The sequence below is a fragment of the Columba livia genome, chromosome 15 (genome assembly GCF_036013475.1).
Source record: "Columba livia isolate bColLiv1 breed racing homer chromosome 15, bColLiv1.pat.W.v2, whole genome shotgun sequence".
Taxonomy (NCBI): domain Eukaryota; kingdom Metazoa; phylum Chordata; class Aves; order Columbiformes; family Columbidae; genus Columba; species Columba livia.
The window spans coordinates 9,649,747-9,665,226 of NC_088616.1; the positions used below are offsets into that span (position 1 = coordinate 9,649,747).

The 15,480-nt window shown below is 42.2% G+C and overlaps 1 protein-coding gene across 13 annotated transcripts in view; it reads left to right on the forward strand.

Annotated features, from left to right (window-relative positions):
* LOC102088507 (acyl-coenzyme A synthetase ACSM4, mitochondrial) overlaps positions 1–15,480 on the forward strand; it is a 164,663-nt gene that overhangs the window by 77,305 nt on the left and 71,878 nt on the right. For 11 of the 13 annotated variants that reach the window (XR_010466344.1, XR_010466345.1, XR_010466346.1 and 8 more), the window contains 4 exons: positions 6,004–6,169; positions 7,343–7,485; positions 9,765–9,951; positions 13,945–14,085. The gene's annotated coding sequence lies outside the window, so the exon portion shown is untranslated. The remainder of the gene's footprint in view (positions 1–6,003; positions 6,170–7,342; positions 7,486–9,764; positions 9,952–13,944; positions 14,086–15,480) is intronic. The other 2 variants (XM_065031046.1, XM_065031044.1) reach the window with 2 other exon arrangements.

Genomic DNA, 15,480 nt, shown 5'->3' on the forward strand with positions numbered 1-15,480 from the left:
GCTGATGAGAGGGGAATCACCATGTCTCAGTACAACTCACCCCAGTGCAGCGATATGGGAATCACTGGGAAAGACAGCGCCATTTCTATCGAATACTTGTGGGATTTTTTTTGTCTTGAAGGTTCAGTGGCTGTAAACTGGTTACATTTCTTTTGGAACGGGCTGGATAAAATAGGATTCCAGAGAGGCTAGATAAAAATCCAGGTATTCCTAAATGATAATTCCGAGATTACTGGAAATGCATTGAAATATATACTGCATTTTCAGAAAGGAATGCGGATTTTTGGTAATTCCCTATTTCGCCTTTGGAACTATTAAAAGTCAGCTGAGTTGCCTTTTAGTATGACCCCACGTTCACGTCTGCATTTAGCCCAGTGTGAGTAATTATGCACCGTGCTGTATCTGACCTCATTTTCTAGAGCCCTCTGGACAACTGGATGTCCTTTCAGGTCCTGCAATCCTTAAATTAGCTTGATTTTTTTTTCTCAGCTGCCATCTTCCTTGTAATCAAGTAACATTTTCAGTGCTTGCAAAGACCTTTCAGGTCTTCGGAAGGGTTCGCACCTATTTTAATTCAGCCAGACATTGGTGCAGAACCGGGGCTGCAGGGACACACATATATTGCAGCTTGGCTGGTTTAACAGAGGTGACTTTGAACTACCACTGTGCTTCAGCAATTGTGAGATTGGTGAGCTCTGAAGGAAAACTGGAAGGGAAACTACATTATATATGGCCACGATATTTCTTTTCTTTGCCATCATTTACATGTTTCTGAGACAGGGGCACCATTAACACTTCCAGCTGATTTTATGTAAAGCCTCGTCCAGTCACTGCGTTAGTCTTGCTATTTTTAAATCTTTTACCATCACAAAATGCATTTAATGCACTGACAAACTGAGTCCATATCTTTAAGATTTGGCCAATGAGCAGCTGGGCAGAAAAGACTTCAAGTAATGACATAGGTAAAGATGGTTTTACTCTGCTATTTTTGCTCATTCAGTGGGTTTATACAACAATGAGCACAATTAATTTAGTGGCTACATTCTAAATCATCTATGTGTTAGTCACCGTGAAATAATACAAAATACTCTAAAGTGTTGTTTCAGTGATTTCTCTTGGTGAGCAGTTTAAAATGGCTGTTGCATTTGGACTAGATGGAAAATCCAATTTCCAAGGCTGGGAAAAGTACTTTACTTTTTAAAATTGGGCATGTTTATTAAACTCATAAAAGTTAATGGAAACAACAAAAAGCCAATAAGATCCGGGAAAGAAATAACAAGGTTTTTCTCCTTAATAAAACTACCTTTGCCTGGGATGGCTTTTTCTGTTCCTTTCTGCAGGAGCTGGCCAGGCACCGGGGGAGGTGGCTGAGTCAGAGCAGGACTCGCAGGTTCCCTGGGGACAGAATAACCCTGAAAAACCTCTCAGAAGCTGTGAGCAGCTGCTCGGCCTCCGAGTCCGGGATTTGCAGGGGAGCTCGGGAAAGCAGCCTCCTCCGGGACAGCCTGAGCCCGGCCCTGGGCCAGACGGGTCCGTGGGTGCCCGGGCCTGAGCTGGGGCTTTCCAGTGAGATTCCAGCAGCGACAGGGCTGCCTTGACTCTGCTCCCAGACAAATCTCTGTGGCTTCAAAGGGAACAGAGCGAGGCCAGTGTGTCCCACCCTGGGGATACGCTTCCCTAGCCAGGCAGCAGTGGTGCAGGGGGAGCAGAAACCCAGACCTCTTCTTTGGGGCCAGCTCTGCGGAGATGCTTCCTAGTGTCACCTTCACTGGAGTCCCTAGCTAAGGACAGGATTAACTCAACAACAGAGTGCAGAACAAAGTTTTAACCTGTTTCCAAGAGTGCAATTGTATTTCATGCAAGCAGACTCTGTGATTCTGCTGAAGCACTGGCCTTCAGGAAGTAGATGAGGTTCTTAGGGACATGGTTAGTGCCAGTGTTAGGTTAACAGTTGGATTTTGATCTTAAGGGTCTCCTCCAACCAAAATGATTCAATAATTCTATGTACAGCTTCCACTTATTTTTGAATATGCAGTAGAGGGAACAGTTTGCTGGTTGTTTATTCTCCTTAGTTTTAGGGTTTTCTTCTGGCAGTCAGTACCTGCCACAAACTTGGCAAATGACTCAGAAGACAAAACACATGGAGTATCTCTCTGGTAGCAAAGGAGACAGCAGTGCGAAGGCTCAAACAACTGGACCAGAGCCAGGTTATGTTACAGAAACAAGAACTCCCATAAAGCAGGGGAAGGGCTCTCATTTCTCTGCAGAGTAAGCATTAGTCTGAATTACAAGAAGGAAGCCCATCTTCTCCTGGGCTTACGAAGAAGACATCATTAACTATGTGGGTCACAGGAAGCAAGGAAAGGGATGCATTTAATGACTCTGCATTAGAGCTGTAGAAGATTAATAGATTCCTTGGAAATAGCTGGCATTTGGTTTAGAGCATCCTTCAACAAAGAGCCCAGCTGTGACCCTGTTTCTCTGTGGGGCCATTCTCACTGCCAGGTGCCTGTCCCCAACATGAGAGCAGTGACTGCTAGGCTGCCAGTCCGGCTGGACGGCGAGATGCTGAGCGAGCCCCAGTTGTTAGGAGAATGTGCCTCTTTATTCCTTGCCAATCAACATCATCATGTATAAATCTGCTGTGGGACTCCAGTGATAAAGAAAACTGATGTGCATCACTCCAGCGCAATCAATCTTCGGGCTCTGGCTGTGGGGCTGCCAAATCCACTCGTCAGCTTGTTGTTCTGCAGCCCCTCAGTCGTGTGGCAGTTGTGGCTGCAGCCTGAACACCGCTGTTTAGTGCAGAGGCTGAGCTCTGCTCGGGCAGATGAAAAAGTCCTTTAAGTGTGAAGCTTGGGTTTTGCTTTTCTACATGTTCTCAGTTTTCTGTAATAGAATGTTTCTCTGTAATAATTTTAAGAGCCTATAATTCACTTCCTTGCCCCATCTTCAGTAGTGACAATTTTGGATTTCAGTGTTCAACATATGCTGGTGTGTCTATGTGCACAGTGTGTGTATGTGTAGGGGACTTTGTGGGTGCGATCAGACGACTTTTTCAACTTAAGTGATTAATATCTACTGGGATAGGTTTGCACCAGCGTTTCTAGTTTTGGGGTGAATCCAGGCAGAATGGACTCAGGTCCCTCTGCCCACTGTGTATTTCTGTAGGACCTACTGCACAAAGGTTTGGTTCCCTGCTGGGGCTCCTGGGTATGCCCAGGCTACGGGTAGGAACAATTTGAGTTAATGCACTCTACAGACCAAGGTGCAGCTCACAGGGGTGAGTCTCTCAGCCTTGGGTTCAGAGAGGTCCTCTGCTCCGAAGCTTTCTGACATTAGAAAAGTTGATCGTTATCTTTCTTTAAATAAATCACATTATTTTGCCCAAGACCTCAGTATTTTGTCCAGCTGGTGTCAGGTTTAATCCAGCATGTCAGGCTGGCTGACCCAAGTATTTGCAGAAGCCGTGTAGTTCCTAGTGATGGACCATTTGGGGCTTATTCTCATTACAAGCTTTTTGATCATTATTCTTAAAGTAGAAGCCTGCCGCCACAAATAATGTATGTAGTGTCTGGCGTGAGCTAACTAATGGGCTGCTGGCAGGGCAGCTATTTTGCTGCCTACAGTACTTTGTACTTGCATATTCTAGTGGGATGGAAACTTCTAACTGTAGTAATGATGGGCCATCTGCACAAGCCTATATATACGTCCCAGAAAACTGCTCCCTTTGGTACTAATTTCTTCTTTAAGTACCTTGTATTACATAGGCTATAGTAACACCACAATTTAGTATTAGAAAAATGAGGGGGAAATGCAAAGAAAAATCAAATGCATAAAATTGCACATAAGTCATATTACTCCATATTTCAGAACCAACTTTCTTTCTTGAAGCGAAGGTGAGGGGCTGTGAGACTTGAAATTTCCTTCCCAAGCAATCCTTATAATTATTTATATGACATCACGACAGCAGCCCCACTAAGGGAGGCTGTACAGTGCTATGACAGATGATGTGCCGTTACAGGAGAGCTGCGACAATGTATTACAGTATCTGGAGAGCGAGGGAAGTGAATTGGGTCTTGGGAACCTTGTAAAAATGATGTGGAAGGGAAAAGAGACAGAGAAAAATTATTTTAAAAGATTTTTTTTTTGCATTTCTTTACTGACTGTTTAGATTCCTAAAAAATAAGTTGACTGTTCAGAGTTTCAACCAACTCCATGGCTGAGCAAGCAAATCCCAAAAGTTCAGTACACTTTGTCATTAAAATGTTGGATCTACATCTTTTCCTCCCTTACTTCTCCATTAGCTATAAAAGTGAAAAAAACATGTAGACTCTTAAAATTTGGCAACATTTGGGCAAGTGCAGGGTAAGAGTTTCGTTGAAATCACCCATCAGTATTTCTGTATGGGTATAATTAGGTTTCAGAACATACTTCTATATGTAAAAGGGAAAAGCTATGTGATTTTTGAGCAAGGGTATATAATTGTAATGTAATTATGTCTATGTTCTATACTTGCATTATAATTCAAATATTTTATTTTTTGTGTTGATGAGACAACTGAACAACTGAATAGCAAGTTATTAGTGTTGTGTCTTCCTTCTCCCATCTATCAGAGAAGAATCTTGATTTCTCTTTCTGTATGGTCCAAAGTAAATATGACTGAACAATTAATATACTGTGTTTGCACACAGAATTGAAGATACTCAAGTTCATGGCGTGCAAGATCAGGCTCATAAACTTTCTGAAATTTACTGCTACTTTCTGCCTGTATTTAGCCCACGTCATTTGGAATCTACATTAAAAACTAAATGCTTCAGAAGCTACCACCACTATATAATGTGTCACAAGACTCGAGTTGTTAATGATCTCACTGTATTAAGCTTAAATTGAAACAAGACAGAATTTTCCAATATTTGTTTAATTACCTGAGGCACTTTTTAATAAATTAGGAAGTTGTTTCACTTCTTGTAAACACATCTATTTGCATGAAGCTCCTTTTAACTCAAGGGAACCTGTCAAACCATCTTTCTTGCTTGAATTTTGGGTGTCACTTTTTATCGCTGTCAAGTTGATGGAATTTAAATTGGTGATTAAAAACAACACCCTTAAGGATCTCATTTGCTTTTAAGAACCCCGAAAATACAAGTGGTTCAATTCAGACCTGCCAGTTAAGGCAAAATTGTTACAGTTTCTGGAAGTGTGAGAGACACCACTAATGAGAATAAGGTGTCTGCCGCTGATGTCATGGAGGTGGGAAGAGCTCTTTGGAAATGCCCCGCAAATGTTCTCTTTTTTAAAATACTCGGCAGGCAGGAGTGGGAGAGAAAGAGCACACACCGTTTTGGACACGTTTTGTTTCCAGTCTTATTCTTGCTTTTCACTTGCTATTTATACTTAATTATTATAACAATTCTATACTTAACAAGCACCTAGATAACCAAATACATACATAAACAGAGATAAATAAGATATTGATGTTATCTGGACATGCCGTGCTCCTGCAGCAATACAGTTATTTATACTGCTCTGAATAACAGAGTAAATTGTAGATCAGATAATTATACTGTGTGACTGCGAGAAGTAACAGGGTGAAAATGAACCAAAACAAACCAGATGTGTAGAGGAGTTCACCTGACACTGCACTAGTTTTACATGGCAGTAACTACGAGCTAAAGGAAAAGGTCCAAAGTTTGTTGATGCCAGCTATGCAGATAATACTTGTTGCCTGGGCTGCATCTAATCATAGCTGGTGATGAGAGCCTGTGGTTTGATACCCAGACTAACAGATTTAAAGAGGGATTTTGGTCCAGGAATTGTAATTCAACCTCCTCCAGGTTTCTAGAAAATTCGAAAAAGGCATGATAATTTTATATTTCTATGTAGAGATTTCACTTAACAATTCTGCATTGATTTTTTTTAGCGTGATCTTTTAAAACAATTAATTGCATTTTGGCAATATATTAATTAAAACTTTCTTGTATTTGGTTTTACTATTGGCAGGTTGTAAGTGAAGGTGAGCTTCAGAGCCTTGCCAAAGTAGCACATTACTGCTTTTTCCTCCTTGTCCTTAAATGACCAACTCTCCAAAATGCCTGAGAGAAAAGATGGGAGCTGCAGCGTTGCCAAGAAAATCTGGCAGCAAAAGGAGAAAAAGCGTTCTCAAAAGGTGAGGTGTTTTCCCTGGTAATTCCTTGTCACTGAATATTCTCAGTTACATCAAAGCAGCTCCTGTATGGATCTCGACTGCAGTGATGAGGTGTTCTCTGGTGGCTCCCAAAAGCTGAATCTTTCTACAGACTTTGTTGTACTGTGGGTCACAGCTGCGCTGCTCTGGAGGAACGTCTGTCTCCCAGCTCCCAAGGTCCCAAACCAGCATCAGTTCAGAGCATTGGGGTTGCTATTACCCACAGATGGGAAGGATCCAGCACCTCAGCTTCTCTAATCTAACATTTACACTAATTTGGACTTCACGCTTACAACCAGCGTTTGGTAACTGATAATAATGATCTTGTCTGCAAGATGCTGAGGGAGCCGAGAAGCCTGAAAGAGTGAAGCTCTTTGAAGTGGTAACCCAGACGCTCATTAAACGCCCTCGTTGGGTTTTCATCCTTCCTCGGGACCTCTGTCTGCAGCTGCTCAATTGTTTCCATTTCTTCCAGACGCACTATTTCATTACAATGCCTTCTGGATTAGATAGAAGAGCAATAATAAGTTTAATTGTTTAATCATTGATGAGGGTAGGCTAAATTAGACACGAATTCAGTTATGTAATTTTGAATATAATATTTCAAGATTGAACTGAGAACGGAGCTGGTCCAAAGCTCGGGCAAAGGAGGCAGGAGCCAGGCCTGGCAGGATGCAGAGGGCACATCTCCTTATCCAGGGCTGTGGGGACTGGGATGTAGGGAGGGATGGGAAGACCTCAGCCCTGCTCCCAGTTCTCACAGCCCTCTGGTGCTGGCAGTGCTGGCTTCATCCTTTTCCCCATCTTACCTGGCAGCAGGAACAGAAATCTCAGGTTTTTCGTCCCCTCCTGGCTGCATCATTTCCGCCATCCTCACTGCAGACCGCGCTGGTAGACACTGGCCAGGGCTAGGACAGCATGAAACATCCCATGCCTAGGACAGCAGGGAAGGAAGAGAGGATCTGGAAATGGGAAGTGTTGCACCTCACTTGTTTCCAAACCCTTCAGCAGCCCCCTGTAAAACTCACATTCACCCCTGCCAGCCCTTCTCTCCCAATAGCTTCTTAAACCCCAGGCATCCCCCCTCCTGCTCTTGCCAGACACTCGTTTCCCTTACTCATCCCCACTGTTGCATCCGGACTTTTCCCCAACCAGACTCTTTGAAAATTGTGGATCTCCCAGCAAGACATCTCACCTCACCCACCTGCTGCCATTCTCTTCCTACCACCAACACAAAGCTAAGTTTTGCCTCCACTGCTGGCACACTGGGAGGTGGCACTGATCATGATGTCCAACGGGTGAGTGGTGTGGTGACAAGAGACCGTTGGGATGGGAGTTTAGGATCAAGTCTGTGCTCTGGAGTGACTGGTTGTGGGCGTCACTGCAGCCATCTGTGTTTGCATTGCAGCACTCACCCCAGCAAATCACCAGTGGCTGGTGGGGGATGATACCCCAGTAAGGATACCTGTAAGTAACCTGGTGGCATTGTAAATGAACAAAAGAAGTCTACATACATCAGCATAACAGTGTAGGCAGACATTTACATAAATGTATTCATTTGATCCATAAGAGCCTCTTGTATTCTGCTCCCCATTTTATTGGCTCTTATATATACTCATATGCTTGAGTTTGCTTTGCTATGAAGGAAAAATAATAAAAGATGAACCGGCAGGTATTATCATTGTTTATAGCTCTCATATATCTTTGCAAAGCAGAACTGGTTATTAGAAAGCCTAGCTACAGAGCAACCTTATCTGCAGCATATAAGATGCTTTTCCAAACAGTGTAGTAAATACAGAGTAGTCACACCCCAGCTGTTCCCTGGAATTAATGAACTAACACAAAGCTAAGAATCTGGTCAGTCTAAAATCCAGTGTGGATAGCCTTGCTGATTTACAGTCCTACTTTTGAAATAATTGAGTAATGCTCTGGGACATTTTTCTCTGGAGCCTTTTATTCAGCAGTTTTACAGCCATAAGTAACTGCAGTGAGTTGATGCATCAGCCGGTGCAGCTCAGGACAGCTCCACTGAAACCACTGAAATAATTCCTGTATTACAGTTGCCAGGTTACTTGTAGGAATTAATTTTTGATTCACACTGTGCAGTTGTAAGTGTAAGTTAAGGGTCTTCATGTACCATGAAAATATGCTACAGTCAGTAGGTTAGCAGTGACCTAATAACAGAGTTTCTTGCAGGTATGTTTATGTGTCTATAGATTGATATATTTACCTTTTCAGCTACATGGGTGGTTTTAGTTGAATGCTCAATTTTATTTCAGGAGATCAAGAGGTAAATCATATTATCAAATCTTCATGAGAATCAGTAAACCAACCTGTAAATGTGGATCTATTCTGCTACCACTAGCTAGGAAAAGAGTCTTAATTTTCATCTGAAAACCCATCTCGATGGAGAACTCCAGCGTGCAATGATAAGAACTGTGATGATTTGCTGGTTTAAGGCAGCACCAGAGATTAAATTCAAGAACGCTTTGTGCTATGTAACAAAGGTGGCTGTGTTTTTTGGAGTTATTTACATCTGTAGCTCTCAGGTATAGTTGTGTGTACAGCATTAAGGAAAAATGAGAATCACGTATAAAGAAGAACTCTTAGAAATATATTCTTTGGTGGAGTGTATGAGGTTGTAGCCTGTCCTGGTGGCACAGAGCACTTGGAAGGCTTGCTGTGGGGAGGGCTTCGCTGGATGCTGTCCCAATCAGGATCACAGCTGCACTGGAGCTGTTCCTGTTCCCACCAGTAACAGTTATGAAGACCTTTTCAAATTTGAGCTCGCTTGTCCTTGCATCACCCCTGAAGTAATATTATATCCATTTTACAAATGGGAAGCTGAAGTGCAGAGAAAGTAGATGACTGTCTCTAGCCTCATCCTCAATCAATGTGTATCAAATTAGCTTAATGTCCATCCGAGTGCTCAGATTTGTCTAGAAGAAAGTGTGATCATTACCAGATAATGTCATTCACTTGTCATTATGGTCAAAATGACTGGACAGCATAAAGATATGTTGCTGCTTGTCCTCAGAGCCAAGTCGCTCTAGTTGTGTGTTTCAGTGATGAAGTTTCACCCTACAAGAGATCGAGTTGCCAGCAGGTTCAGCTCCCCAGGTTTCAGCTGACGACATTACCTTTCTCTGCTCCCCCATTAGGTGCTATTCACATAGTTTAATATAAGGATAATAAGATGCTCTTTTGAATGATTAATGCTATTTTCTGTAAAACAGCAGGCAGGCTCCCCAGCTCTTATATCCTGTATGACAGATAGATAAGTAAATGGGGTTGCTCCCAGAAGGTCACCTCTGACAAATGCATGACTTTGCCTGCTGGGACAAGGAGTAGTGTGTGTCCTAATAAAAGGAGCAATGAAATAAGAAGAAAAAACTCATTTTCACATCAGAGATTCTGGCTACAAAGCAATTATTCTGCATGCTTATAGAAAAGTAACTCCCTCCAGGCTATGATATTTTGCAGGACTTTGAACCATAGAGGCACTGCTTGTAAAGAAAATATATGTTAGCTAATCTCCTAATTAGCTAATTAGTAAATCTCCTTTTGTGATTTACAGCACCTGGGCCCTAGCACAACAGACACACCAAAAAGCACCTGGAAGTACCTATGGCTGCTTTCAGCACCAACAAACTGCTTTTGGAAATGTTTGGCTGGGCAGTGGTTTCTTTCACCTCTAATTATTCACCATGGACTTTCCCAAAGATGATGTTTTTCAAAACCAGACATCAAGAATGATGGGTCAGGTATGTATTTGTGGTAGATTATGAGCTTTTTAGAGATCTAATGAAGTTTGTGGAGCTCTTGGTAATACTGCATATTCTTCCTATAGATTTGTTACCGGGCTCTTTTTAAAATGACAGCCATGCTGTTTGCATATTAGGCTGAAGGGAGAAAAGCAAATCCCATGTTCAGTAGCGAAAGGGTTGTTGTTGAGCTCATACAGTTTAGATGAGGGGAAAAAAGGGAATGATGAGTAACTGCCACAACAGAAGGTGCCAGAAAAGTTCATTCAGAAGCTACTAGGACAGACTGAAGCCCAGTCACCAGTGCGTAGGTTGTTGGATGCCTGCTGGAAAGACAGGCGCTGGCTTAGGCTGGCCACAGCAGTCATGAATGTTCATTCTATGTTGTTTCCACTATTGCATTTAAACTAGGCTGTTGTTCTTTTGATTCTGTTTTGAGTCCTCCAAAATGTCAGATGTCATGGCTTTAAATAGGGAAGTGTAGGGGAGGACAAACCCAACCTGGTGCACCTGCGTAGCTGACACAGGGCAGCGAGAGCCACAGGTAAAGGGTAATGAAGAGACTGGAGAAGAGAAGGGTATTGCTGTCCTCAAAATACCCTACAGCAGATGGGTGATCCCAGTGAAATGAGTGGAAGGCACCCTAACCTGCTTGCTTCTCTCTTGATGGATCATTTTAAGTTAAATTCTGATGAAGCCCTTTCTCAGTGCTACCCGACAGCTCTGAACTCCTTGGTCTGATTAAATGTAGATGCAGAAGTCTATGTCTACTCACTGCTTGTGTTATGTTTCTCTACAATTAGACTCTCCCTAGTATTCTTCTAGGGCAGACAAGTTTACCTTGTTCAGGAATATTTTATGTTCTCAGTCAAGCCCTTGGTGTGTCAAAAAATGCACAGCCCGTTTTGGAGCACAATGAATAGCAGTAGTCTATGGAAGGAAGAGGATTTTGTGTTTTTCATTAACTTCACCACCAGAGTGTTACTTTGAGTACTTGATATCTGAGGCCAGATCCAGAGTAGATCTCCGTCTCCAGAACTCAGCTGCTTTCCCTCGATTCTGTTGCTGTATCGCTTGCTGTTGCCCCGGTGAACAGTGTGAGCAGCATTGAGTGACAGTCTGCACAGGGACAGGGACAGCTGGCTGTGCGAGGTTGCTGTAGGATGGGTGAGTGGGCTGTGGTTACGCTGCTCTCGCTGGGTTTGGGATGGCTGTGAAATCCAGCGCGTGGGGAGCATCACTTCAGCCGCAAGCTGTCCCCTGGGAGCCTGGGGCTGTCACAGCTGGCCCCATGGGAGGGGACCGTGTCCTCCTCTGGATCTTTGACCCAAAGGGCTGCTTTGATATGTATTCTGGGAGTGTGAGCAAGATTCAAATCTACAAAGTAAGTTTGAACATGTACAGAAGGAGTCCCTGAGAAAAGCCCTAGTGATGAGCCGAAGGGAGAAGTATCTTCACCATCAGCCTTCTCCCAGGGAGGAGCAGTTTGTGCTTCTCAGAGATCAGTCTAATATATATGACAAGCACGAGGAGACTGTGCTGCTGAGATTAGAGAATCTTTTAACTTTGGGATTCCTGATCAAGGACAGGAGAAATAAAGATTGATACTAAGATGTGAAGTACAAGATTTAAATGAATACCACAAACAGTCGCTAACACGGAAATGAAATCCAATGAAGCAGGGAGCAATATATACCTTCAAATAACTAAAAGAGTGCATTTCAACAAAAAGTGTTGATCTGATCTCTGATTGTATTTATTTTGCCAAATCATGTTTAAATAACAAAACCAAACCTGAGACAGAATAGCTGAAGAATTTTCAAATGGAATGAGGGGTGCTGCAGATGTCTTGTAATTGCTGTTATGTATTCAGCTTGAGTTTCTCTGCATTGAGACATATGTATAAAGACCTGAAGGGGCTGCAATAACATCTGGATGGTGCTTTGGTGGCATAATCTGCTGGAAAATAGTGTTCTTGAAAGTGAGGAATGATGCTCTGCATATTTTTTTTCTGTGATTTCACTCCACTAGTAGGTTTCAAACAGTGTTAAAATGAAGATGTGTGGTTAATGATCCATCCAGGCTCTTGTGTGAAATTTGCAGTGGTGTTCTCAAGGGTAAAATTCATTAATAACTAATGTTTATTCTGTAAAGTTTCCCAATCTGAAGTCTGACCTGATAGGATCCTAACTCTCTAGCAAGAGTACTGCTACTCTTTGAAGAGATTTTGCAGCCTAGATGATATATTGCCAGCTGTAAGGGAGACGTTCAAAGGTAGAAAAACCTGAGAAGCAAAAAAATGTGGAAGCATCCACTTTATGTAAAGCTGACCAGTGCTTATGAGAAGATGGCAAGACCAGTCACCACTCACCCACTGTTTGGAAACAGAAGGTGGTGATTCCAGTGGGTGCCTATCCTGACTTCTATAGCCAGTGCTACAAGCCAGTCCTTTCCACCACAACCAGTGGAGTTGTACCAGTTCACAGTAGATGATGGTAATGAAACTCCGTTAACATTTGCATTTGTTTTTTTCCAGAGTATCATTGGTATAGTATGATATTATTTATACAGAGTGTGCTTGGGCTTAGTGCTTTTTTCCATTTCCAAACTGTGTTTTATTTTCAGTAGCAGGGAAACTGCGTCAAATGTATTTACAGCTCATATAATGAGTCTTAAAACTGTAATGCTTCAAGAAGCTAAGAGATAAGTGACATAATATGTGATGAATGAATGAATGCAGCTAGAATGGTTGAACAGCTCTGTAGCAATAAGTCTTCATAGAGAGACATGGGAACCGTGTCTGAGATCAGCCATTTATTTTTTCTGGTGTTTGGAGGGCAAGACTGAGAAGAGACTGTAAGATCACGAAATGGACTTTTTCCCAGTGTGTATCTCTGCCCCCAGTTTAAGGTCACAGAGACCTGATGTGTCACGGCGCTGACAGCGGCTGGTGATCCCAGCTGAAATATCTGGCAGAGTTGGTGCTGGCAGTGGCTCCTAAGGGGGGAGTGAAATGAGGGATGGGTGATAACCACTGGGGTCCTTTCCAAAGGAGGCGCAAGGATGTCCCAGGTGTCAGCATCTGCGTCCCACCAGATAGACGTAGTATCAGAGACTGGAGGGACTTTTGCTACAAACTGCTTGGAGACAGTAAACTTGGGTACTTTGGTCAACTGTAAAATAACGATGAGCTGCCGAAGTGTCCAGTCTGAAAAGTGCTGACATGATTCTCAATTGCATCAATTCAAATATTATTTGTGATGATGGGGAGTCATTATACTATAGTATAAGAGATTGGCAAGTTCTCTTTTAGGATAATCACAAATACAAGAAAATGATAGATTAGCTCAAATTTAAAAGCATCAATGTTTTAAATAAACTAAGAAATCTCATGTCTGTTAGACTCTTCAAGGACAAGGCTCATTCACAGCCAGTGGGGCTCTGTCCAAAAATCCACATTTCTCATTTGTTACAGAACATTTCTCAAGTCTGTTAAATTAGCCTCTAATTAGAGGTCAGGCTTTTATAAACTACATATACTTGGGAAAATAAAAAGAGGCAACCTACAGTAAGTCATCTTGAAAGACAAACTTGGAGGAAAAAATTAATGTTTCCCTATGTGCAGAAAGTATTACAACAATTTATCTTTTCATGTCATAGTGAACCTCCAGGAAGGATGTAAAGCAAGGAAAAATAATGACAATGCCAGATATTAAGTTTAGAATTGTAGCACTTCATTTATTAGACAGCAGAAATCAAAATGTCTTATTTTGTCTGGAGGCAAATGACTTAAAAGAATCCCTGTAATGGTTTATTGCACTGGTAAACATTTTAGGAAGCACTGTATGGGGAATTTTATAAGGAAATTAGTTAAATTAAATTTTGTGTAAAGAACTCATCACTTAATGGCTCTTTAGAGAGCCTACACACTGTGGGATTTTAATAAATATGAAAAATAGATTTTTAATTTTTTTTTCCCTGCTTAATACCTAGGACCCAATAATTACCTTGCTACTAAGGAAAAGCTGTGAAAATGGGAGACCTGCCTTTCCAGGAAAACTGAACAGGCCATAGAGTCCGCTTTCCCTAAGCATGGATTACCAGGGAGCAACACAGAACGACTGAACCTGTAGAGTACGTCCCCATATCTCTTATTGTTTATGTAAAACCTCTGCATATATGTGACACGTTCATGCGTGTCAGTTTAGCAATGTTTGCAACTGTTTGGGTACATCTTTAGAAGTAGAAGTGAGCACAAAGCTGCATTGTCAGATTCTGCATTTGCCTGCATAGGGAAATTCCCAGTTTTGCATATGTGAATGTTGAGTATATTCAGTAAAATATTTAGACTCTCCATCTATCAGGTCAAGAGGAGCCAATAGTCGCATGATGTCACGACCAGTATGACGCAGTCAGTAAAATCTCATTTGCTATGGAGGGAAATATTCTTTCGTGCTGCTTGAGACAGCGCAGTTCGCATGCAACTGAGAAGGTATTTTTTGCATCCACAATAGTGCACTGGCACTGACACAGATCAGGCTGATGGGCTCAACGTTTGCGTGTGTCCAGTCCTTTGAGCACCAGGACCATTACCAGCCTCAAGTCAGGAAACTGTACTGAGAAGGTTTCCTGTTCTCAGGCCTAATCATCAACTGGAGCAGATGCAACAAAAATACCATTAAAAAGTCATTTTACATCAAGAGCTGTATAAGAAATCTATTTACATGCAATTGCATGAATAATTCCAATAAAAAGATGAAGAGAAAGAAGAAGCCAACCAAAACTATTGTAATGGTTTAATATCCCATTACCACAGTTCATAGAAATGGCATCATACACAGTATTGAAACAGAGGAAAGACATGAGCCATTAAGCTGCATTCAGAGCTACAACTGCAACCTCCAAGTTTAAATAAAACATATTGGATCTTACCTTCTGCAGGTGTAAATCAGTCTTGCTGTACCGTTGTCAGCAGAGCTGTACCCGCTTACAGACGCCAAGGATCTGTCTCATTAGGTTCATCTGACACACTGTGCTGGTAACCGTGTCTTTTGCAAGCTCTACAGTTATTGCTGCCAAAAACTTTTCAACCTTGAGAGAATAAAAGAAACGTGTGACAAAACAATTGTACTTTGGGGATAAAGCATCTCCTAAAAAAAAAAAATGAATCTGTTTTTCTCTGTCCGGTTGCCAAATGCTTCCTCCCACATAGCAATTGGAAAGTCTCATTTGAGCAACTTCTCATGAATAGGATAACTGTTGTGAAAAATATCTGGTCTGAAAGCCCATCGTAAGTATTTAAAGCAATCTTTCCTCAGACCCAAGGGGAATAGCTGCCAGCCTTGTCTCACCAGCAAGTTGTGGCTGATTGTGTGGCTGCCGGTGCCACAGGCAGCCATTTGGAAAACAAACTTTTGTCCTGTCTCTTCCTGCTAACACCCACCACGCCAGAGCTCTCAGACCAGCTGCAAGGCTGATTGATCATCTGCCCATTTCCTCCCCATGGTCAGACCCAGGATATCTTTAAAT